The sequence below is a fragment of the Calidris pugnax genome, unplaced genomic scaffold, assembly GCF_001431845.1.
Source record: "Calidris pugnax isolate Ruff unplaced genomic scaffold, ASM143184v1 scaffold95, whole genome shotgun sequence".
NCBI classification, from domain to species: domain Eukaryota; kingdom Metazoa; phylum Chordata; class Aves; order Charadriiformes; family Scolopacidae; genus Calidris; species Calidris pugnax.
In genome coordinates this window covers 14,066,072-14,090,580 of record NW_015090885.1, presented here as the reverse complement: position 1 = coordinate 14,090,580, position 24,509 = coordinate 14,066,072, and the positions used below count along the sequence as shown (strand labels likewise).

Genomic DNA, 24,509 nt, shown 5'->3' with positions numbered 1-24,509 from the left:
TCAGAAGTTAAGTGTACCAATTATGTGGCTAACATTAGGGCAACAAATTTTCCCTTGCCTTCCTATTGCCATATGCCTGTCATTTTTTTCCTACAGTTTCCACTCACTGTTTCAAACATATGTTGCCACTTATGTGCCAAGAAAGGAATCTCTGAATTACCCCCTTCATGTATGATGAAATGGCAGACTGAATGGAGCCAGAGAGAGCACCATTAGCAGTTATTCACACTTCTGTTTTCTCTTAACTTCCTCTTCTCCAAAGTTTATTCCTCCTATGCAAGGGGATGTAGAACTATAAAGCCATCCATGACTCATGCTGCAAAATATATAGCTGCAGCCATGTAGCACAGAGGCAATTTTAAGAAAAAAAAAAATATTTAAAGGCCACCTTAAATAAACTTTTTCTTCTTTCAGTTTCCAGATGGAGGATTCTTTTGTGAATCGCTTACCCAAGCATCAACACTGGTGATCCAACATTCTTTTCTTGTAAACTCACTGCTCAGTTTACCAGTGGTTTGCAGCCTCCCTCCCTGCAACTCCTGCTTCCTGGGGTCAGCCTGGGTGCGCACTTCACAGTTCCAGAGCAGTGGACCTTATGAAACATCTATAGCACTACCTGTGCTCTTCTTTTTCTCCTCAAGAAAAGCCCATGAAAAGATAGTGACATACATGTAATTATTCAAGGGGGGAGGGGAGGATCAGTAAAATCTGAATAGAGGGAAAAAACGGGATGCACAACCAACCAAAAAGCAAGTGAGTTTGATGACTTAAATTCCCACAATGCCAAAGCATCCATGCTCCTGAGGGTGGATTCTTCTGGCACCCTGAAAATCCAGCTGAGCAACAACCCATAATGATGCGGTATCTTCAGCACTCTAATAACTCAGTAGGAAAAAAGCCATCCAGTAAAACGTATGCCAGCAGCTACCTTTCAACCTTACTAACATTAAACAGGGGTAACAGGAAGTTAGTCTATCAAGAAACATTTTTTTAAAACAGGTTAAAAATAACCAAGGGTTTCCAAGGAGTCACCCAATGACAAAGACAGTGCAAAAGTAGATGTGTTGCATAGTTTCAAGAGAATGAAATAAAAGGTGTAAGTAAGAACTACTGTCTGCTGTGAATGGATAAAAATACAATGAAGTTTTAAACAGGTCTTTGCAGTGCACGCCTTCTTTTCCACTTGAGTATCTTTAGTAGTACACACACTTAATGTCCAGTTGTCCTTGAACCATCAAGACGAGTATCTTGAGGCCACTTTCAAAATCTGTATCTTGTTTCAAGATTTTATGGGAGCACTAGCTGAATCTGTATCTTGTTTCAAGATTTTATGGGAATGGGATCTGGAATTGATCTGGAGAAGAAACTGGGGGATTCTGTGAAATGATCAAATAAAATTTATTACTTCTGAGGATATGTTGGGACAGGCACATTAGCAAAACAGTTGCCAAGAAGTTCCCACTCTTCAGCAAATACATCTCAAAAGCAAAGTCAATATTGAGGATGACTCATTTAGTGCCTCATTTAGTCTAGGAGCAGGGCAAGAGTTTGGAGAGGAGCAAAACCCATGGCCTTAGCTTCAGTCAGTCTTTCCCCTGATGAACACTTGGTCTAAAGGGTACACATACCCCAAGGTTGACTAGCAGTTTTAATTTGGAAATTTGGTGCAATTTTACCCTAAAGTTATGCATAATAACTATGTTAGGAGAACACAGGAAATCACCTGTAGATCATCATAACATAAAGCTCAAATTTTGGTTTGGGTTGGCTGTTTGTTTTTTTTAATGTGTTCTCATTTCCCACAGAGTAGGGACCTGCCTATTTAAGATGAGATTTTTGAAGTCCAGAGTCATTAAAGCTAGACTAAAATCACACAAAATACCACAACAGTCAATAAAAGACCAAACTTTGGTGTCACTTTCATACAGCTTGAGAACTCTAAATTCCACGTCATACCTTCTACAAAAAAAAAAAAGTCTTACTAAAAACCAGATTAGTTCTGAACCGGGCTGATTAAAGTGGCCAGACACATAACATTAATTTTGCACATGTACTCCTTAACAAGTGAATAACTCTAAAAAGTGCTTAAATTAGCTTAGAAAGACAAATTTAATATTCTATAACCATTCCAGTATTTTTAAGTGGATCATTTTCCAATAAATTAAAACCACAGACTGAGTGGAAATCAGTCTGCCTCCTTTGAATTCATTAACAGCAGGAACTACACCACATGAAATTTCAGTATATTAGTCTATACACATAAACATCTATAAACGTAAAACTCTTCTGATTCTTTTTATTTATTTCAATACATTTAGGTACGTTTACAGAAAAAGGTGAACTCTTAACCAATTTAAAAATCTTGTTTTCTTCAGCTACACCCTTCCCAAGTGAATCCTACACCCAATCTATTATTTCACTTCATAGCTGTTAATAGGATGGCTAGGAAATGGTTAATTTTGCAGGATTAAGTCTTCCATATGCAACTACCATTCAGCATCCCACCCTAAGGGTACAATCAACCAATAAAGACTTTGTTCTGATTATGTAATGCTTATACTTGATATCCCACTTGAGAACTCTTTTAGATGTAAAGACAAGTATAGCATAGTGACTTTGCGAGTAAGATGATGTAATGTTACTTTGGAAGTAACAAAACATCTGAGCATGCCCACTGTGAACCACACAATTCGCAAGCCCAAGCACATTTCAGTCTGAACCACTCAATTACTGGGGAACTGTCTCTCCCTTTCCGGTTTGTTCCTCTGTAGCTCTTATAGACACAAAAACAGAATCACAACTTTCTTCAAAACTAATCACACAAAAACCCACCCAGAGCAACCCACCCTCTTCTGACGCTAACAGAGTCTCAAAAAATGGAATTGAAAACCCTCTCCCAACCTGTATTTATTAATAAGAACATGAAAAATGTTTTCCTGATAATTTAAGGCCAAAAGGCAGCAGTCAAAAGAACACCTGCAGGATTTGTGCAATTCTTAAAAGAGAAGTTATATGTGGAAACCCAACTTGTATCAATACACCTGTAGCTTATGAGTTATGAAGGTATTTCACTTGGGATTTACATTCAAATGTTGCAAATTAACACATACCCAGTACATTCATTGTTCATCAAAGTAGAAATAGTAATAGCCTATGAATGTCACAAGACCATGCACACACACATACATAAAGTTTTAAAAGGACTGTCACCTCATGGGGCTCTATATATAGCAGCATTCTTATTTCGGGTCAACAAAGAAGTGTTTTTCAAAAGAGAAAAAGCCTTCCTGAAAGTAAAACTTCCAAGCAATCACCAGAACAATCACACAACAAAACAATGAAATTCCGTTATCGAGTCAGTAAAATCGCTGTCACTGGAGAGGTAACTATGAATAGTGAGAGACAGGGAACAACATCAAGGTCAGAAGAATGAAGGCAGACAAGCAAACTAATTAAAGCTCTACTGGAAAACAAAATAAACATTTTCCTTCATTGCGAAAGAGGTGACCATTTTCACTATCCTCAATATCACGCAATTGACAGCAACAAATTGGCCCTGTTTGTAATAAAAGATTCCCGAGACAATTCCATGTAGAAATGAAAGACACAGCCATTTTCCTTTCAAACTCAGATTAATGCCAAAGTGAAAAGTATGCATTTGAGACACTGTGTGGACTGCTTCCTCATTCTGGACTCCTTCCCTTGCCTGTTGACCTCCCTTGGGGAACAAAAGTGCAATCAGAAGTCTCCCTGCATTCCAGTACAAATGCTAAAAATGACTCTTAATCATTCTTTCCTAGTAACTCCATTGGCCACTAACATCTTCTAATGGTCCTCCCTCCACCTTCCAATAATCCACTCATGGATTTTCTTCTTTCAACATGACAAAGGTAAACTGAAACTTCATCTACACAAATGTTAACCTCATATATTGCTTTTGGTTCCTGGATGCACTTCCCGACAAGCACTGAATAGCACAAGAAGAGAAGAGAAAAGACTTGTTAATATCTGGTGAAGCAGTTAAATTTAAAAAAAAAAAAAAAAAAAAAAAACCAAAACCAAAACCAACCAATAACAAACTTCACAGGGGGATCAGGTCTATTTGTTCCCCTGCAGTTCTGAAAAGAAAGAAATTATATTTGCAAAAGGATTCACAAACATGATTTCCCATCTTTCTTTTGTATTACTTAAGATACTAATGCTATTCCCTGAATCCTGTAGGAATTCACTAGCAAAAATGGGCAGCTTTCCTACTTCTGAGAGATACCTAAAATACAGAAGACGCTTCCAAGAAAGCATTTTGCACAATACTGAAGTGAAAGCAATGAGTCAAAGTTTGGTTAAACAACCCAAATTCTGTGACATAAATACATGTCACATACAACAAAACTAGCTGGAAGAAATCAACATCCTTTGGAAGCATAGTCCATAAAAGCTCAAAAGTATCCACAACTCCTTTGTGTACATTTGCAAATGCAAACTTTTCAGAGCAATTACCAAAAGGTCTGGAGGCATTTCAGAATTCACTCCCACTCGGAGCCTGCTCTCCCTGAGCAAAGCCACTGATAAGGGTTTCCACAAGCCTCTGAGGTATGAGTCTTTCTGCTCCAAGGATACCTATCCCCATCAGATCTGCTCCAAGAACTCTAACCACCCACCTCTCTGACCACTGAGCATACTATACATAGCAAAATCTTTCAGGCATGACTTGCATCGATTTAGATATACCAGGATAGCTGCAAGTTAAGGCTCTACTTACATTCCCAAGCCCCAAGGTCAAAGGGATTTTATAACTCTCAAATAAAGTGTTTATTCTTGTCAAGCTCTGTATAACACTCTGGACACACCTTAGGCTTCTAGCAAAATAACTCCTCCTATTTTGGTAGAGTTGGATCCATGTATGCTCCTCTTTACTCAGCAGCAATATCACGAAGGACTGATTTGTTTTCTGTGAAAATAACTTTTGCTCACCTATTATGGGGATTCTGAAATAAAAATAAATAAAACAAAAAAAAAAAAATAGGGTAAACCAAAAATGCATCAAAGAACAAATAAATTTCACATTTCCCAAAACACAGACATCATAGAGTAGGAAAACTTTAATCAAATTCTACGAGGTCGCACACAAATAGGTCTCATTTAATCAACACAACATACTTTAGGAATTTAGAAAACACTTATTCTTTTGCATCTTCTAATTCTAGGCCTCTCTTTATCATACACAGAATCCAGGCACTTCTTTATGTATCACTTTAAAAGTTAAAGTAGATCATAACTGTTGTCATTTTCCATAAAAAGGCTGCAAACAGTATCGTAAGCACCGTATTACAGTAATTAGAATTGCTTTTCTCCCTCTGCCCTTGCTACTGGCTTGAGTTATGCACAAATATTTACTTATACATACACTTATGTAACTGAGGGAGAGGGAGACATGGGACAAGATAGAACAGCTGGGACAAGTGGGGAACAACCCAAAGATTAACAAATTTACTATGCTTGAATCTTTGTTCTGTAGAGTCACCTAAGAATACTGAGGTCTATGATATTTTGCTGTACTATCCTTGCTAGGAAAACACAGCTACATTAAGAAGATATGCAAGAGGACAACTTGAAATTATATGTCCATTTAAGAAATCAACTTGCTTAATTTTTTTCTTGAGTAATAACACAGTCTGTTTATAAGACAAATTATTAACAATTATCGAATGTACCAGGAGATTTTATAGGAGAAGCAGCCAGTTCAGATTTCTCTTTTATGAAATTATATCACTACCGGAAAGAATTCAACATATCTCTACATTTAATCAATTCCACACAGTTCACCATGATCACACAATATACACACAACTTTTTATGGACTGTAACTATCTTTCATCTAAGTAATATTAATCTTTGAGCTTCTGAGTTTACTAGTCAGAGCAAATAGAAGCCAGAAAAGATGCTCTGTCAGGATGCTTTCAACTAAATTACCACGGGAAAACAACATTAAAAGGTACAGAAACTTCATCCTTACAATTAAAAATAGGTAACTGAACAAAACAGATTAAAAATAAAGTACTCAACTAAAAAAACCCCACAAAACAAAGCAGACCATAGAGCACGGGGGAAGGTTACATGGAAGTCAGTTTCAAGAGCATAGGATTTTAGGGACTAAAAGGAATTTTTGTCTTTCCTTTAGATTCTGGAAGGGAATCTCCTTAAATCACTTTTTTGTGCTTGAGTACAATTTTCTAGTATGAAGCAATCTGTAGGTTATTCAAGCATTTAGTTCATCTCCTGAAAGACTTTTAATAATAGTCCACCCTGTTGACATAACACCCAGAGACATGAGATCAATAAAAGTGTTCCCAGATAACGATACAACTTTAGTATTGCTGAGTTTAAGGTAACAGTTCTTAATGCTGACATGTTTCATGCAGCCTGCCATAAAAAAGCCAAATTAATACCCTTTTGTATTTATTCCCCTTCCTCACTCAAGGGTTTAGTGAAATTTTTGTTGCACGATGCAGCTATGGAGTATCTGAGTCTGCTAAATACACTTCCCCAAGCCCAAGAGACTCCTTGAACAGTACCTGCTGTGGGCAATACTAACACAAAAAACCCTACAAGGGACTACACACTGGGAGATCAAGAAATTCTGTAAATACTTTTCCAGACTAGAGAATTGAACCACATAAGTAAGTCACATTTCTAAACTATGAACTTATCAGATAGCTCAGCAATTCTGAATCCCAAAGGGATCAAAGTTTTACAAGGTACATTACAACCCTAGGAATCCATGATCTAAAATGGCCTGTATGGGATACGTTTGCCCATTTGCCTCTGCATTACTTCAGTACAGATTCCTTGAACAGGTCTTGAAATCACCAGTAACCGAAAGTACTGTGCTTTAAACAGGGACTAGTATATGGCCACTGAAATTACAGAGAATAAAGAAAGCCTTTTAAAATGTATTTTTAAGCAGGAATCCAAAGTGGAGGGGAGGAGGGTAATTATTGAGGCAGAAAAATGTGTCTCATGTTATGCAGGTTTCATAACAGGTATACCAGCATCTGGAGACTCAAAGAAGGGCCTGTGGGCCCAAGAAAATGCTTGTTTTACTCAGCTATTGCAGGCAACCCAACAAAAAATATCTTCTCTTTGCAAAGTTTGCCTTCCTTAGTATCCGCAGTCCTTCTTTTACAACTTTATTACCTTTCAGATAAACTCTCTTTAAGAGCTACATTTTCACTGGGTTTATCTGTAGGAGGCAAGATAAGCCTGCTCTAGAGAACTGTAACAATGAAACGGAAGACTCAAGATACATTTTGATCCTGGATTCTCGCTACTGAACCACTAAAAAAGAAAAAAGTATGAAAACTTTGTACTTCTCTATGTATAGTATCAATGGCTCCAACAAGCCTTCTTCAGTTCCTAAGCTGTATTCCAGTCCACATTCACCAAAGTGGGTGCCTTGCAAGCTTGTGCTTTCAAAGCAGACCATGGCCTGAAATGACTCTTGTAAAACTTGCAACCTGTAAGAAATGCACTGAATGCACTCCAAGGCATTGGTGCAACAGCATCACCCAGCAACGAGAGTGAAGAAACAACAGATGTGAAGGGAAAGTGATATGGAGGAACTGAAGAAACCAGCAACAACTTGATCTACTTCTTCCCCTCATCTGCATCAAAGCTTTGAAAGGAACATCCTCCACTGACACCACATTCAATTCAAGTCTGTGCAAAAAGTTGAGTCAACTTCACTCAAACCTGTGTGATTATTATGCAAACAAGAATTAAACTGCTCAAAAAGAGGTTTGATCACTTTGAACAAAATGACTGAATTCACAGCTTAGGTTAACACATACAAAAGATTCGAGACAGGGATTCACGTGGACTCAGATTTGAAGCTCAAGATGTTTCAGTCACATCATTTCCCTGAAGTTCTACAAGAAGAATCTTGCTTTGACTGAATTTCAAAGGAGATGGTTGAAGAAAAGTAGGCAACTAATTACATAGTGTCACATACTTTTCCCTGAGGTCTAATGACTAAAGACAGACATTTAACATATGTTCTACTTCCAAGCATTTTCACAGACATGAAACTTAGTACCTTCTAAGGTACCTCATCACAAGTCTTCACATGATTACAACTCATTTGTGCTATTGCATTAATAGTGAAGTGGCTGCCGTGCCTCCAGAAATAGCCCAACTAGAAAGGCATACTTGCAGGGGAGGATGGGGGTGGGGGGAATAATAAAAAAATCTCAGCGCAGAACATTGCAAACAAAACAAACATTCAAGCCCAAACTGCTTCTTAAAATACACTATTGTGCAGAGTTTTCAAAGACTAGAGAACGTTATCTCATTTCTTTATGGAGAAAAGATTACTTGGCTATATATGGTTTATACAGGCTAGTGGAAGGCATACAAATTAAATTCTATTAATCTTTGTTCATGGTAAACTCTGCCGCGCAAAAAAAATGTCCTTTTCATAACAAATAATCTCGGTCCCATACACAAGAGGAAACCATCTCACAAGCAGATATGGAGCCCTTGCCAGCTCTCCTTAGGAGAGAAGTCATTAGTAGTTAAGAGATGCAGTCATCAACTTCTCAAGGCAGCGCCCAACAAAAAGGGATCTAATTATCCCTAATATTTGGCTAGGAATTTTATTTGTATCTGCCAAAAAAAGGGAGAATAATGGAATCTGCAAACAATAGGAGAGTTTGGGAAAATATTTCTTCCTGCTGCCAAAAAAAATTAAAAACACACAGTAATGAAGATATGAATCTCTTTCCGTCCATGGTCCATAGTAAGAGACACATGAATCTAAAGAATGTTATCTTTAGAACTTTCCCCTGCTTCTCCCCCTTGCCTTCCACATGCAATTTATCAGTTGTCAGTGCATTTCAGACTGTCACTTAGCCATAATAGCCTCTGTATTTCTCTTTGGAATATTCAGAAATTAACCTATGCATTAGAATATAAAACACTAAAACACTCTTTACAGATGAAATACAAGAAAGTGGCAATCAGAATGTCAGAAGCAGTAATAAAGAACAATTGGATAGAAAATTTTGAAGAGTGCTATCATTCCAAGATATAATTAAAGAGCCATCTTCTACTGAGTTAATGTCAAAACTCCCACAGACTTCAGAGACAAGGCTGAGCATACATTGGAGAAAAATCCTTGAAGTCACATGAGATATTAAAACATTAAACATCAGATCCCATTTATGCACGTCGTTGAAATTTAAGTTGTCAATCTTGCATGTGTTTAAGTTCTCCAGTATCGTTTGCAAAGCTTAAGCAGACCGCCTCCAAAAAAGCAAACGGTTTTAAGTAATGTAAAATACTAGCGAAAGCTTTCAAAGTGTTTGTACTTCTGTAGATGTCTATTTTTGGAATATGAAAGTAACCTAAAGATTTAGTCCTTGAGGAGAATTTCAAAAACCCAAGCTTCAACAATATCTACATGAAGTAAATGTGACCAAGAGCCTGATTCAGCCAAGCATTTCAATGTATCATTAAAATCAGGCTTATGCTGAAGTCCTTTCCTTTTTCAACAAAAATACACAGGACTATGTTTTAAGTGCTTTGTTGAACTGAGGCCCAAGTTCTAATTTCCTTTATTTATCTTAGATACAAAATGGCTAAAGGAAGGGGTCAAATGCTGCAATAGATAGGTTATGGGTTTAAGGACACTAGAACTGCTGCTATGAATTGCCATGGGAAGAAAAAGGAAAGACGTAGTTTAACGATGGAAGTAACGGGAGGAATTCTGATAGTTTAAGATAAAGTTTAAACAGCCTCAAAGTCTTTTAGCTTATTTGTCCTATCTCTTCCTTGCCTGCTACAATCTCCCATCTTTCCAGCTTCTATTTTTTTCGAGGAAAATCCAGAGAGAATGTGGGCACAAATAACAATATGAAACAATAAGCAGAGAGACAAGATGAAAGCCATTGCAAACAGGCTGCAAAGAGCAGCCCCACATTTGTCAGGGGATGCACCAAACGATCTAATAAGGTTTTCATTTGGTATTTAATTTCTATAAATCCACAGCTTCTTTTGCTGTCTCAATACTTGCAAATGCACCAATTCTGAATAACTCTGTCTAGTAACTAAGGAAACCAAATACATTTTCAGGGAGCAATGGAGAATGAGACAGGCGTATCTGCCTGCCCAAAGGCTTTTTTCCCTGACTTCAGTGAAGTTCACCAGTGTCAGGATTCGACCTACAGATACTAGAACACAGTCAAAAAGCAGTAAAAGAAGGCTTCTCAGCAACTCTAACTGCCTCAGATACAAATAAGCTTTTCATGTTTTAAGAATCCAAAACATGCAAATTTTAATGTTACAGATCCTTAACAGGGCTTGGAATAGTACTGTACTCTGTCCTTTATTAAGTTGTGACAAGAGAAGGAAGTCAGGTCATTACACACTCAGCTGATGCTCTTTGATAAAGCTGTTTTGCAGAAGGTCACAGATGTGCACTTTTGTATCACAGAGGAGAACTAATTAAGAAACTAGAAGTTCATACTTTGGCCATCTCCAGATGTAAACACAAACTTATAAACAGGAGGATTTGCATTCCCTATTCCCTGCTCTAGCCTGCCCCCAGACTGCCAATAAAGTTATCACCAGCACTATCTGAGCTCTGATTCTAGCAACTCCAGAACAGAGCTGGACTGTAAGGATGGATTTTTGATTACCAGCTCTTCTTCAAAACTGTTTATGGTCTACAGCAACTGTTTCATGTGGGAGGATAAAATGCAGGCAATTTTCATATAGAGACAGACTAGAGAGATAGGGGGTGTACAGATGAAGGAGAAGATGCAGGGGAAAAAAAAAGCAATTGCAAAGGGAAGGAAAGAAAAAAAATTAACCAAGTGAATACAGTAGTTCTCACTCTAAGCATTTGTATGCCTGCACACACACACACACGTAAAAAAAGAATGCATGCACATTTAACTCCTAGCTACTTTTCAAAGCTCTACTTACCTGACTCCCCCTGCAAATCTTAACTGGATACGGCATCCTCCACAGCCTGCTCTAACACAGTACCTTGCATTGGAGTTGTCCTGTCTTTTTAAACAGAACCCCAGCAGAAAGGGTCACTTTAGAGCTGAAGATTAAGTCAACTTCATGTTCCCCATACCAAGGTCACCTGCATGAGCTTTTATGCAATTCAAATGATCCACATTGGCACAATACTTTTGAGAAAAACTATACAAAACGTTAGTTCGCAAAAACATTAGCCAAGCAACTGAACAATCCAATTCTAGCTAAAGGAAAAGTTATTTTTCTGTTTGGATTTGGTTATTAAATCTCCCTAGAATAAGAAATAAAATATTATCCTGATCTGTCCATTGCTATATTCAAATAAGACATTTAATTATTTCTGAAACCATTTTGGAAGGGTCAGCATACAGGTACTGCACTATTAAACAGATATGGAAGTTTTCTGATCAAGGACCCAAACCCAATCTTCCTCAGAAACTTAGAAAGGGGACATAATAGGACACACACACACAAGCAGCATATTTCTGAGTAAGTCTTTACCCAGCCACAGTGCAAAGGGCTGGCTGAAATTTTCCAAAGAAAGAGTAAGTATCTTTTTCAGGCTACGCTCAGGGTAAATATGTGCAAGGTAGCTAAGAGATGTCTGTCCTTCTAATGAAATGCAAACATTTTAATCACCGTTTTGTTTTCATACCTATAGACAACAGCCTCAAATAAGTAAATTGCCTTATGTCAGCATTATGTTCATGTATGACAAAACACATAAAAAGCAGGCACTAGGACAGCTGAAGTTATACTGAAGTTGATCTGAAGACTAACATTCAAATGCTGCAAATAATGAGTTGTGGATGCATCTACTTTCACAGAGCTGCACAAAATAGCGTAGAGCACCTTTCAAAGGTCTAATTTACCCATCAAGAAGAAAGGGGTTTATTTCATTAACTCCTGTTAACCCTTAGTGGAATTTCAACAATGAGTTTTATGCCTCTTTCAAGTACATCTTTCTCATGTTCTCAATGTTTATTCAGGGTGTACAGTGAAGGACAGGGAATACAAGAGATACATTTTAAACTCTTCAATCTAAATCCTGCTTTTTGGCTTCCTGCCTCTTTCCTAAGCGTTAAAACAAACGATTCATTTCTTTAAGACCTTCTTACTAAAAATAGTTGGTTGGACTGCTTAATTGTGTTAGCTGAAACACAAACATACGAAAAGGAAAGGGTTCTGTAGGAAAAACATTGAAGAAAAAAAAATAAAATCAGATTTCATCTGGCCTTCCCATCATCACTTAGAGAATTGTTTTGTAGTTACATCATCAGGAAATAAAATACTATCCTCTGAGGACCCCGACTCTTTACAGAAGGAAAAAAAAAAAAGGAAGGCTTGAAGTTCATATCACCCTCTGAGGAGTTCAGCTAAATTCACGTTTTTTGTCATATTAAAAAAAAAAAAAAAAAAAAAGAGTAAGAAAAAAGAAAAAGCTTCCTTAGAACAGCTAATTAGAGATGACCTTGAATTTAATTTTTCCCTTCTCAAATTCTAGGCTGCGAGACTAAGTGGAAAACATTGTAACTCACCGGCTAACAACTTCTAAGGACTTTATTATCAATAATAGAAAGGAACTGCCCTAACCCAAACCTTCCGCACATTCTTCTTGGCCATGAACTGGTAGCCACCCGAAATATTTCACACAGTCCTGAGCGTCAGCTGGAGCCAGAACACATTAATAAGCTTTCTAAGTTCTGGCTATCACTAAAGTACACCAGTCAGACACGACGAGTCTGCACAACACAGAGTGCCTTATATGGCAAGGCAATGACGTAATGCTCCATAGGCTTGGGGCATGCAAAGAGCCTATCTCTCATTGTTTAGTGGGACTGCTGGAATGCTCACATCTCTGATGCTACAGCTGAACGCCTCACACCATGGAGCAATAGCTGACCCAGGATTTCTATAGTCCAGGAGCGCAAGGTAAGGGAGAGGGTGGGAAGCAAACTTCTTCTGGCACGCACTGGCACTTCTTGCTTTTTTTTTTCCTAGGGAGATACTTTTTAAAACAATGAATTCCCCTAAAACAGCACCAGGAGATCTAGGAGATGTCCGGTTACTTGCAAGCAGGATGACTGTTTCAAGCGTTTAAAAACTACATTTTAAACAATTCCGACAGAGCCAACAGATGAGGAATTAATTTAATGCTAAAGGAGGAGGTAGTTATGAATTACACACACTTTCCAAATGGTCGGATAAAATCATGACTGCATTTAAAGCCGTGGAAAGAGTCCAACTGTATTGTAATATATTAGGTAGAGCTACTGCCTCTCTTTATGCTGCATTTATATGCATATGCTATGTATTAGTAGACATGTATGCACATATGTCTCTAAGCATTTACTATACTTTTGAACGACTTTTACTGTAGTTTACAGAGGGATGTATAAATTGTCACAAATACTACTTTGCGATAAGATTATGCTATGTCTGAAAGAAACAACTGTAACTAGTTTAATTATACTAACAAACTTTTCAACTGCTACACACTGCTTCCCTCTTCTGTGTCTTGCGTGCAAGTGTCAAATCACAAGAGGACAGAACTGTCAGATTTTGATGAAAAAACTTTAAATCCTGGTCATCAAACAAATGGTGATGCCTTCAAATTCAGAAACCCCACTGCTTTCTGAGGTTTATTTTGCAAGATGCTGAACAGTATTGCAATTAATAACTCCAAAAAACAGAGAACGGAAAACAATTCTGATGAGGCACTGAGCACCTTGAAAGATTACACCTTAATGTGTTTATAATTCACAACTGCATAGTATAAAAAAAACCCTACACTGTCCTCTCTCTTGATTAAGGGCCAAACAATGTCAAATCCCTGTTTACAGGAAAAAATGCAAGTCAATTGTACTGTTCTGCTTGCAAATTCAGACTAGTGAGCATTGCTCTCCAGAGTCCTATGTGTAATTTAAAATGTTAGAAAAGTTAGACTTCTTAAGACCTTTAAACTCAAACTCTTTTTAAAAGTAAAACATGTTTTTGTTGTATGTTTTCGTTTTCCATAATACAAAATTAAACCAGCATTAAATGTTAGGACAGCAGAAAGGGATTTTTTCTCTGCATTTCATGTTTTAAATGCTGCAAAATCATTGTTCAAGTATATTTTTGAGAAAAATCAAAGCTGATACAATCATGCATTGTTGTACTATCAAGCATACATGGAATTAGAGACTGAGTCAAAATATCATGTAAGCATTTTTGTGAGGGTTTTTTTTTTTGCTTTAAACAAGAAAATATTAAGTAGTTATTTTCCACATGCTTCTAAAAACGTAAATATACAGAAAGACAGTTCATTTCAAAGATAATTCAGGTACTTGTGTATTATTAACCTGGGCATTTAGGTGAAGGTAACATTCATATTTCCAAGGTAATCTTTCTTGTAAAGAGCAAAGTTTACACCCCTGTTGATGCTTTGAGTCTGCCTGACTATAGAATCACGGAAGAGGGCACTATATAGTATAAATAGAATTAAAAGAATCCTAGCAACCAGAACAAATGTAAGTTTATGGTAGAAAACCAATACCTCAGATCAGTATCCTAAGCCCCTTACAATGTCTTCTGCTTGATATTGTCATATCTGCAGACTTGAAATCCATGTCCTAGCATTTTTAGATTTCTTCCTGATCAATGATTGTTTCCCTACATATCCTATATCCACTGGATTTAATAATAAATACATTGTCAAGTTATAAAGTGGAAATGTTAGCTGTGTTATGAAAAGATATGTTACGAACCAAACTTAATTAAAAGACCTCAAAAAATGTGTCTGAGTAGAAAGGGTAAGCTGTAGTCAAAGGACTACAATGATGAAAAAGAAATATTCACAGAAATGCTACACATAGAATAAACACATATAGTTGATAAAGGCAGTAATTAGAAAAAGAAAAAAGCCTACCCATAGGTAAGAGACTATTTCAGCTCCTCCAAATCCAGCAGAGGAGGGTAACATTTATCATTAACTACTGCTTTAGCAATACCCAAAGTACCATCTGGACTGTGAATGCTGCTAGCCTAATACGAATCATAACATCTATCAGAAGCCAGAAGAACTTTATTTCCCACAGCCTGTCTTCCTTAGATCGAAAGGGAAAACATTCTTCACATATTACTTTCAGGACCGATTTTGCTCTCATTTAGACTGGTAAAAGTCCAAAATAATTACATTAAGGTATGATGACGAAAATGTCTCACTGTTGTTTACCCCCCACCCTCAGCATTACACTCCTTTGCTTTGTCAGATTTCTTAGTATGTATTGAGACTATTTAATTCTAAGCAACTATAATGTTAGCTTGCATCACTTAATAAAAGGAGACAGTAAAGAATTATCACATAATTCAGTCTTCAACAATTGTAATTCTTCCCTTATGTTTCTTTTTATAGTAACCTTTTACAACACCCAATGTAAAGAGAAAGCATTTTAAAAACAAGTATATCCTCCAGAAACGAAAGTCAACTTCCTACTAAAATGCATTGACCCTTTGTTCCTTTGCCGTCACTTCCATTCGTACCACAGACAAACACAGCGTAACTGCTGACAGTAGAATTTTTAGAGATTTGACCCAGAAGACCAAGGGATATAACTTACACATATTTTATTTTCCCCATCAGTACTACTAATACCAAGTTATTGCTTGATTTTGCTGACTAACAGCACTTTCATATTATTTACCTAATATTGTGATGAATTCTCACATTTGCTATTGTCATGGGATAAAAACCAGCCCGGTTTTACTCCCAGAGAGTTTCCCCTCTGTGGCAGCTCTTAAAAGGCCGGAACCTTTCTTCAGAAAAAATTCTTCACCAGGTGTAGTTTGGCACGGACAAGTGAGCAGGCACTGATCCTCTGGACCTCTCCTGCAAACAGCTTCTCTCAAATCCTGGGTGTGGTAGTACCCAAATACTGCTCATTAAAGAAGCAATTAAAATATCTAAGTCAGAGAAGCAATTGAAATATCTAAGTCAGAGAATCCTAAGGAGTTTACAATGTAGGAAGACGTATCTTTAAAAAACATCCTATAACATTTTAGTTCTGACTCATTAATAGTTCCCCTTAATACTTAAGCCTGTCATCAAGTTGATTTGAGCTCAGAAACTATGCCTTCCCAATAAAAATAAATTATGGTTAATTGCCTAGGTTTGTTTTTCTCATATTGAATAGATTCTGCTATGGCATCTTTGAGGTTTACGTTGAGCTTTTTTGAAGTGACTGAAAGTTTGGTTAGTTCAGCCATTCATTAAACTGCATTACTCAGCTCCAAGAGGGTAAGGGGCATTGCTGAAAACTTCTAAATATAGTGCCCAGTCTTGTGATTTAAGTGAAGTAATGGACATTTTGAGTCTTAACACCTCTCAGTATGTTATGCTGATCTTGAGGTTTGCTGTGTTTTCTGTCAGCAAGACAAAAACCACTTTGATGGCATGTCCAGGGCACCATGTTGTTTCTGGAAGGTCAGCAACAGCACTCATGCTGATGGGACCAATGGAGCACACTCAGGCATTCACAGCTCACTTTCCTCGAGTGTTCACAAATTCAAGGAAAATATATTTGAAGATTTTCTGTGGCAGCCTGTAGCCTCCAGTTAAAAACAGTACAAAAACACCACCTCACAAATCACTGCCTCCTCACCAGAACAAGAGAACTGAGGTGAGTGTTCATGGAATAAATGAATGCTAGCTGAGCAAACATTATCATATAACCCTCTTTAATAATAAAATGGAAAGCTGGGGGTTGAAAGTTCAAACCAACCTTGCTAGACAACATTTCAACAGAACTCAAAGTCCTATAACCTTGGCCATCCAAGTTGATAAATGCACGCACTTGCTGCCTGTTGCAGAAGTCACCCTTTCTGCTACAGCTCATCGTACGTATCACAATGGCTTGACTTCAACCTTGAGCTGGGCAGGGGACCTATGGATGACCACCAGAGAGTGGCTGCTGAGGTAAATAAGCAGAATGTGAGCCATTTTGTTTCATGCTTCATGCTCATAAAAGCTGAGCAACCAGAACATACAACCACTTAACTACTGGTGCTCAGGCTTCAACAAACCTTCAAAGATGCACTTCAAGTAGGGTATACAAGGCTCCAGTGTACATCACTGAAAATGTGCATGGAAAAAATGAAATACTTCTGACAAGAAAAACATTAATCTTGCATAAATTTCAGGGATGTGCAACAACCTATTAACCACATTTCCTTGTCCTTTAAAGGTTTCCAAAAGCCTGGGAAGGAACACAATTGCACTTAAATAAGTTAGAGTTCTTGAAGGTCTCCCTTAAATCTAACATTCAAAGTAATTTATTTTAAATTCATTGCAGAGAGTGGATTTAAAACTTTATCCTTTTTTATTGGAGACACAAAGCTTATCTAGTGTTTGCATAGCAACTACTGTAATGGGAGCATAGGAGAAAAAGGAAAAATTTTAAGAACTGAAATGAAGCAGCACATTGTTACTACTATGATAAAAAACACACAAGACTGGATGTTTAAAAATGGAAAGTAATGCACTCATAAAAACTCATATTTTAATTACATATTGGATTTCAGCATATGGACAAAACCATCTTTTAAAAAGTATGAGCTGACTGAATTCCAACAACTTTTTATGGATTTAATCATAACTTTCAGTAATTAAGTCAAATTATTAACAAAATTAGGAAAGTTCATCATCATTAACTTTGGCTTGCCCAAAAATAATGTCACCCACCACATTCCCAAATGTGATTCTGTTCTACTTAGCTACACAGACATTTCTCAGAAGAAGCCTAATAAATGCTGCAGTTGTTTTAGTTTTCAACATCAAAATGCTCCCCCAGAGCCATTCTGTTTCAGATCCCTACCTAGAAAAGAGGAAAGTGAATTATATGAGCCTAATTTTTATTTTATTTTGGTCACTTGAACCTGGGGGTACAACAGCTCCATGTTTGGGGCAGCCAATATCTGAAATCCAATGTTGAATACACTGACTTGGATGTAGAAAGCTAGGAAAAAAATGCCATTTATTAATGCTCAAAGCTGAAACATTTTCTTAACCTGCAAAATAGTACCATATACTCTTTCATGTAGAGGAAAGTCTTTTCACTAGCAACCCATGCCATTCCCAAATTAAATACTTAATTGGCTCCAATGAAAAGGCCACAATGAACCTTGGCAGGCTTAAAACTTCTCCTAAAATACACGTTACTAAAAACATATCTAATATATAAATGGGTACGTGCATTTGCTTGCATATGCGTAAGCAGAGCAGGGGGATAAAAAGCCTCTGAAGGAGAGTCAGCAAGTACAGCCTCAATATAGGTCAATTCAAGATAGATAAAATAGACTGATTATGAGAGTGGTGCGGGAACAACATCAACCAGTGGAGAACATTTAGGCTTGAGCTAGGAGGCGCACACATTAGTTTCCTTTCAGGAAAGCAGCAAACAACAGCTCACAAAAATCTTCAAGTTTACGTATTTTGCTAATCCCAATAAAGGAGAAGGGAAGAAAATGTAATATGGTTCTGTCTAGAGATAATTGTGTCTTTTTATTTTCAGCATTTGAAACCATGTTATAAATTAGTGATAAAAGCTAAAATGTATTACATCAGAAACACACTGTACATGAAAGCATGCTACAGCTCCTTCATTTTCAGACTGACATCTGAAAATAGGAAAATATAAGCTAAACATCACAGACCATCAGCCAAGAGGCAAGGAAAGAGATCAAATAGGGCATGTAGCCAAATGCCCTTCAGTCACATAACGATATAGAGTTATAAATCAATTTGGGGTACAATAACGAGGCAGAGAATGTTCAACTGAATTAACAGTTGTTTGAAGAAGAGGCAACACTTGGAGTTTTCTTACGAAGAGGCAAGGGAAGCATACATGTATGTGACCTTCCTCTTTCGTAAAAAAAAAGATTCCTAAAAAAACTGTCATAGAAATTACAGTTTTTGAAAGGCAGAAAAAGAAAACTGGAAAATAACCAAAGATGGAAAAATTAAGTATCTCTCTTGGCTTTAGGAAGATGTTCAGACCAGTTTTAAAAGAGTTTAAGAAACCATTGGTCATAGAATAACTAGAATAGTTAAATCCACTTTTTCATCCTAACAATTTAGTCTTTTTTTCCTAAGAAATAGAAAACTTTATTTTCCAGAACATGCAACAGTTATTCCTGCTGCTGAACACATATGCAAGTAGCTACAAAAAAAAAAAAAAAAAAAAAAAAAAAAAAAAAAAAAAAAAAAAAGAAAAGCTGATTCTAGATACAAACTGTTATTAGCACTTTGAGTGGACATATGACTAAAGGACCCAAATTTCTTTTATGCTTAAAAGGGTATTTGGTGTTTAACACAGTGAACTACCAAAGTTGCAAAAGAATGGGAAATCTTACTTCAACACATCATAATAAACAGAAAGATGTTCTTCAGTTATATACAGGTGAAGAGGCTGCTTAAATTATCATCTATTTAAATTGTTATTTAAACATGTGAATTAAAATTATGAAGTAAACCTTGATTAGACCTATAACCACTATGAAGATTCTCAGACTATCACCCTTAGGTTTCCACTGTAGCTTCCTGCCCTGTAGTCTAAATCAGTGTCCTCTTTGAGGAGGATCAATTCACAGAAACAATGTAAACTTGATCAAAAGCACCTGTGCTAAGGATTAACACACTTCAAACAAACATGCATTGACTTTTCACCTTTAAATGATTCACCAAGTGCTCCCAGGCCAATGTGGCCCGAGGTCTTACTGAGACAAGAGAAAATGCAACTTCCAAACATCCCACATTTCAAGTCCCAACACATTCAGGTACAGGAGACATACAGCAAGATGTTTAGCAGGATTAGGAGAGATAGCAAGAAAGTGATTTATCTCCCAGGTAGCAAAGTCCCCAGAACTACAGAGGTTCAATATCTAGAACAGTACGCACAAGCAATTTGTAATCCATCAGAAATGGTTTTAATCCAATTTCTGAAGATGAAAAACAGGAAATTAGCAGCATTCTCCACCACTTGTAGCTTCAAAGCCACCTTTAGCTAGTTAACAATGCTATAATGCATTGCTACAACTTCTCATTCACCTGTGTCCTCCAAGATGAAGTTCTGGCCAAATCTGTCTTAAGAGAAAATGGACACCCTCACATTATCAGATCTACAGGAAAAAGATGCATATTTAGCTTCAAAGTAAAGTGTCTCTGTTTGACGTTAGTGATATAACTGCTCCTATTATTTTCAGTAGCCAACACTGGAAGAAGTTGCAACTGTATCAGCAAACTTCATTTAAGTCTTTTACCTATTTGGAAGTCCTCAACTATACTGCTTCATGCAACCTTGCACCAAGGAAAATTCAAATATCTCAAGCTAAATTTGCAGTAACAACAACAACAACAAAATAAATATGGAGTGCCACCCAAGCCCAGTCTTCAAATGCTCAATTTATTATATACATACACAGAACTACTTCAAGAAGTGAGCACACCAGAAAAAGGGCTTACTTTTGTCTTAGGATGCCTTCAGTTCAACAGAGGAAGTTCGCATGGCAGTATGGAAAGTTCTAAATTTTGCCACTGCTGATGACTTATAATATACAAATAAGGCCATGGTTAGCATAAGAGATAGGCACAGTGCCTATTCTGCCCATGGATGAAAATGTGGCCCCAGACATTTATTTCTATATAAAAAGTGTGTTAAAATTGTTTTAGAGAACATCCAGTTCCTGTAAATGTTATGGGAAAATGACATTTACGACTAACCAGTCTCCTCTGAGTAACATGATGTGTTATTGTTGGGTGAGTGCCATTTTCTGTCATACCAAAAATATTAACTAATTGAAGTTAAAAAAAGTTTGTATGAATTGGATCCTTGCACAATTATGCCCAGTTCTGGTCATGACAGCAGCACTAGCACTGCCCCAGGTGAATCAGACACCAGAAAAGCATCTACTTTCCCAACTGCCCCCAAGAAAAAGCATCCATAAAACAAAGGTCCACCTTGAACCTACACACTGTGATGTTATTTACAGGAGAAAAAAAAAAAAATAAAAAAAAAATCGCACAATCAAATTATAGACAGGATTTATTTATTAAAGTGTTTAAAGAACAAAAACTCAGGTTGTTTCTCTTAATCTAAAACAAGTATGATCATTAAACTGAAAAGTGTACAAAGATGACTTAAAGGCTACAAACTTATACAGAGCTGAAGCAACTGACTCCTTCAGGGAATCAGAACTTCTGCAAACTCCTCAGTCACTTGAAGTATACAGATTAAATAGCCAAGACAAAAACTCAACAGCTCCAACTATTACACTTCCATCAACAGTAAGCACACCATGGCAGTGATAACCAAGCAGTATTTGCCTCACACAAACTAAACACACATGGGCTGGGGTAATCAGTGCTAGTAGCAGCCTGACCAGAAAATTCCAGAATCTGGGCAAGCTGCATTCCCTTGTTTGTGCTTAATCTTCCCATGGAGAACGGGGGGAAGGCAGGCAAGGCTCTAAAAGATGGCTTTCTGCAGCTCAATTAACTCCTGCTACAATTTTTCACTTGCTAAAATCCTAGCACTGGGCTGCAATGGTAACAGTTACTGGTAGTGACACTCAGAACAGACAATGCAAACACATCCACCTGCCCATGGATTGGAAGAAAAACAACAACAACAAAACAGTGGAAAAAACACTGTCCTGTTTATCTCTGTAGTTCTGAGTAGTTTATAACACTGGTGATTTTAAAAACAGCTCAATAACTGTGGTCAAGCAATAATGTTCTAGCAGTAATGCCTGAAGTGTACCTTTAAAACAAAACTCAGGTTCATAAAGACTCAGGATCTCTCCCATCAATTTATTTTATCATGCAATATTAAATATCAAATCATCAAATGCAATCATTTCCCTGAGACTATAATTTAAAAATCACAAGTTTTAAAAAGCAGTAGTCTTGGGTTTATTTTGCGCAGTTGCCATATTATTAAAACCTCTTTGGGTTAATACTAATTCTCAAAATAATCTCTTACAGTAAGTCAACACTGCTTTTCCATTTTAATAAATCTGAAGTTCAGGAACAAAATTTTCCTTGTTAAAGATGAAGAAAAGACAAAAGCAGGACCTGGATTAGTAACTGAGACGTTCTGCCTCAGCCTTGTTGCTTTGACCCCTATACCACATCTCTTGTGGTTCATCCTTCCATTTCCTTCTGAAAGCTTTCCATCTGCAAAACTATAATTTCCTGGCTGACGTAAATTTGAAGAGTTCCAAATTCTGGTATTGCATCTGAAATTACTTGCTTTATTTCCGACTTTACAGGCAGTGTGGAGAGAGGGGGTGAGAGGCAGAGAGAAAGAGAGAAGGGGAATGAATACACACTGCAGTACAAACTACTAACCAACAAAACTCATGTAATATTCCCGTGAACTGGTTAAGTTACTGATACATGTAGATTCAGAACAGAAGAGGATTAACAGTCATGCTACATGCACAATTATACACCACTGAAATGCCAACAGTAATAGATACTGACTTCAAAGAATAACTAAAATAGCTGTTAAATCTAGAAAGGGGGAAGAAGAAAGAGGAGTGCATCTCAAAAAAACGGTGACACAGAGTCCTACTCCCAATTCATTGTGCCTTTTTTTCTAGTAGCTGAACTCTGGAACACAGAGTTTTTAAAGCTAACTTCAAGTAAAGTTTATTAATATTGTGGTCCTGTCAGGTCAGCACTCATAATTGTTTTTCAGTATATTCAGTCAATAAAAAAATAAAACAAAAAAGCAAAACACCACCTACCATTTCAATAAGGTATCAACTTCCTCACTCCCACCTAAAAGTCCTGCACGTTCCTATCATAACTGCAGACGCTGTGGCTGGCTACCATTACAAGATTAGAAATGAACAGACAGAATTAATAACTATCACCTTGAATATTGGAACAGTTACTGCCACAGAAAGCATTGATACTTTTTACATAAGACTGATGTTTTGCTTGGTGATTTCCAAGAACATCTAGATATGGATGGAATATAATTCAAGATAGAAAATTACTTGCTTAAACTGAGGTTTCATGATAAAACAAAACTGAATTTTAGTGCTGAATTAAAATGACTCCAACTAGAAATTAATGTTAATCCAGTCTTAAATTAAGCAACATAAATTTGTTAAAAATGTCTCATGCCATTTACTGTCACCAAATTTACACAGGATTTCATAACATTTATGAGCGCCAATATCCCTATATCACCAGGAAGAATTTTAGCAGCTTAGTAGTTGTGAAACCATGGCCACAATGTTACTGTTCCAGATTAATTAATTTTTAAAATAATATATTATCTGCATATGTTTACTCAGCATCACAGCTAAATACATCTGGTTATCCATTTGAAATTTTGCCCAAGTTAACCCAGAACTGGTAACACCATTCATCATATATGACTTTTATTAAGACTTGTTAAGCAAGTCAGCATATTAAGGATCAGATAAAACAATGATTACTCTGTGGTAGTTTGTGGAGTAATAAGCAGAACTCACACCCTCCTCATTAAAAGTCCTCATTTTATAAAACAAATTTCCTTATTGGGGAAATTTGCCTTACACACAGTCTCTTGCAGTTGAGACACCCTTTGTGGAGGTTTGCATCCTAGTATAAACTAATGATTTAAAATATACATATGTAAAAAATACACCAAAAACAAATTTTAAATAAGTGTTCACATTCTGTGGGGAAGTGCTGACTGATTCAGATAAAGCCAACAGATTACACAATGGCTATGGTATGTTGTTGCCTCTGTAATTTCAAAGGCTTTTGACTTTCTTTATGACAGGGGGAAAAAAGAAGCATCATTAAAGATAATAAAGAGAGCCATAAAAGTAGTTATAACTATGTCTTCATAAAAACTACACATCAATAAGTAGAATTGTAGGCAAAGAAAAAAAAAAACAAAAACCAAAACATATGGCCTCCCCAAGACCAGAAAGACATTTTAATAAATCCAGATTTTGTTGCCAGAAGCTGTGGAAGGCACAGACAGACTCACTTTCTTCCAAAAGTAAATACTTAACTGCACTGGTGTCAAAAATTACAACTATTTGTAAGATTTACCAGAAATGATGAAGCATGCTTCTTCTCTTATTAACTGCACTGGTGTCAAAAATTACAACAACTTGTAAGATTTACCAGAAATGATGAAGCATGCTGCTTCTCTTATTAACGGCCAGACCATGGCTTATTGCTAACTGGGAAAAACGCCTCAGCGGAAGAGGCATGACTTCATCTACATTCGAAAGCTTTCAGCTTAGTTTTCTTACTTGCATTGTAGAGAGGGAAATTGAAGCACATGTCCAAAAACTTTAGAAGCAAGTCTCTCTCGTGTTATAACCTGTAGAACCTCCAGTAAGATATGTCTTTTACCTGGGGAAGGGTGAAGAGCACGAGCTAGATTAAAAAACATGTATCTTTATGATTTACAAAA

General features: G+C 36.9%; 1 protein-coding gene across 4 annotated transcripts in view; it reads left to right on the top strand.

Annotated features, from left to right (window-relative positions):
• FILIP1L (filamin A interacting protein 1-like) overlaps window positions 1-24,509 on the top strand; it is a 198,194-nt gene that overhangs the window by 148,887 nt on the left and 24,798 nt on the right. Inside the window, exon 1 of one of the 4 annotated variants that reach the window (XM_014947306.1) lies at window positions 12,824-12,975. The exons of the other annotated variants lie outside the window; for them this stretch is intronic. The gene's annotated coding sequence lies outside the window, so the exon portion shown is untranslated. Of the gene's footprint in view, window positions 1-12,823; window positions 12,976-24,509 lie in introns of those variants that run through there. 4 annotated transcript variants of the gene reach the window in all.